Source organism: Echinops telfairi, unplaced genomic scaffold, assembly GCF_000313985.2.
Source record: "Echinops telfairi isolate 266 unplaced genomic scaffold, ASM31398v2 ScPeMD7_7469;HRSCAF=8507_1, whole genome shotgun sequence".
In the NCBI taxonomy this organism is placed as follows: domain Eukaryota; kingdom Metazoa; phylum Chordata; class Mammalia; order Afrosoricida; family Tenrecidae; genus Echinops; species Echinops telfairi.
The window spans coordinates 50,461,256-50,463,528 of NW_022111373.1; the positions used below are offsets into that span (position 1 = coordinate 50,461,256).

Here is a 2,273-nt window from a genome sequence, read left to right on the forward strand (position 1 = left end):
AGTTGCTTCTCGTCAATAATTACAGTCAATAGATTGAATGCTCCAAGAATTATTGCTTAATTACTTCTTAGGTACAAGGCAGTGTTCTAAACTTTACATGTACTGATATATTTAATCCTCACAATAATCCCATGATAGATATGATTGTTATTATTACCCCCACTTCACAGAAGAGCGTGAGGTAGACAAGTTAAATAACTTCCCCGTGGGCACTCGCGGTGGGGTTAGGGCTGTGTGTTCTCCATCGCACACAGCACTGTCTCTCCATTTGCTGTGGGACAAGCATGTGCAATTTGCTAATATGTGTTTCTTTACCTAGTCTTGTACCAATGTCTTTACCCTGTACCAATATGGAAACCAGAGCGAGGAGAAAATGCCCAAATTCACAGCTAGTGTGAACCAGGGCTTAAAGCTAGTCTGGACTTCTGATGCCAATACCCTAGTACAAGGTCCTTCCGCATGTTCATCCTGATGAGAAATGACATGACCGTCTTCTGAGTTACTGCCAGCTCTGTGACTAGATTCGACTGTTCCAGGAACCAGCAAGGTAGCACTCGGATCTAAACATATCACTCCTCTCCCCCTTTCAGATAGCTAGACTAACTTTCATCCAATGGGGTAGACATGGCAGGACTTGGCCTAGGTTACCATCTTGAAAAGCACCTTTTCTCTAAGAGTTCAACATATGTAAAGCTTATAAAAGTCACCAAGAAGGGGCAACCATCGATGTTATGAGACAGACATCTGAAGATATGAAGATAAAATGATTACTGAGAATAGTGCAATTTCAAACGTATCACTGGAAGAGAATGCAGAATGATATATGTAGAAGTTGTCGAATTGGAGAATGTTCTGTTGTGGGTATTTTTACCAAAATTGAAAGAAAAAAAAAAGACACATGAATAGCAATGAGTACAAGGAAAAAGAAAATGCTCTAAAATGGACTGTGGTAAAGATGGCACAACTCATCTTGGTATGATTGAACAGTGGAATTCTATGGCACGTGGATGAAGTGCCAGTAAAACTGTTAAAAAAGAAAGAAGAGAATCAGGGCACAATGGGCCCCAGGCCACCCACTGGTGACACCTCCCCACATGCATCCTATTTTTCCCTCGCCCCTTCCTCTTTATAAACGAAGAATTAATATTCTCTCTCGGTTTTCTTGCTATTCCTGCTACGTTTCCACTCACCATCCCTTGTTCTCCTGACATTACAGGCCTGCCAAGCATTCTCGTGAACAGTGAGGCAGAAGAGTTTGCTGACACTTGGTCTAGATCCTGGGGAACTCTTAAAACAGGAACACCAGAAATGCCCAGACGCATCTTTTGAGTTGTTCTGTTTGTTTTTTTGATTGGACATAGTAGGGGTCTCCTCAGGAGTGCTATGTTATTGGGGGTCACCCTCTTAAAGTTACGGTAGATGTTTTTTCATTTTGTGGGGTATGAAAATCAGGACTGATGAGCCTAGAGGCAGCAAGTGGAATAAGGGTTTTGGGGGATGAGAAGGTGGTGGCGGGGTGAAAGGGTAATGATGTCAAGGGGTCCATACAAAAAAAGAATACTTGGAAAGTGATTGTGGTAGCAAATGCACAATTCTGCTGGATGTGATTGAAATATGGAATGATCTGATACATGTATTAAGCACAATTAATAATAATAATTTTTTAAAAGCAATTGAATCAAGACAGGATGGAGTGGAATCAGGCAATGGGTCAAATGTGAACCAAACAAATAAAAGAAAAGTCTTACTTCTTGCTTTCCTTTCTAGCTCCTTTCTTTTCATGAGAATTGCTGGTTTTTTAATAGATGCTTATCAGTTTTAATATTAGACTTTATAAAATTAAGTAGTGACAGATTATAGGGCAATTAATGATGAGATAAATTGCATATTCTAAAAACAACTAAGAAATCAATACATGCATAAACTACAAAATAAAAATTATAAAATTTTAGATAATTTAAAATTTTTTAACATTTTAAATTCAATGTTTTTAATACAAATAAATTTAAATGAAAAAATATCAAATAATATAGATAAGCCTTTTGATATGGGCAGTGTGGTTCAGGATATTTGCAATGCCTTTTATTTTACTTATTTATTTATATTGCAATACTCTAGTTCAAAATGAGGCCACAGGATCCTTTAATCATACTAAATTATGGTAGGACGTTACCTGGGATAGAATCTTAACAGGATGCCAAAATATTAGAAAGGGGAGGCAGAAAGGGAGAATTGGTGATTTTAAGTAGGATTAACTTAGTAATAACGGTGGT

The 2,273-nt window shown here is 37.9% G+C and overlaps 1 protein-coding gene across 1 annotated transcript in view; it reads right to left on the reverse strand.

Moving 5' to 3' along the window:
- CAST (calpastatin) overlaps positions 1-2,273 on the reverse strand; it is a 138,677-nt gene that overhangs the window by 58,021 nt on the left and 78,383 nt on the right. The window lies entirely within an intron of this gene.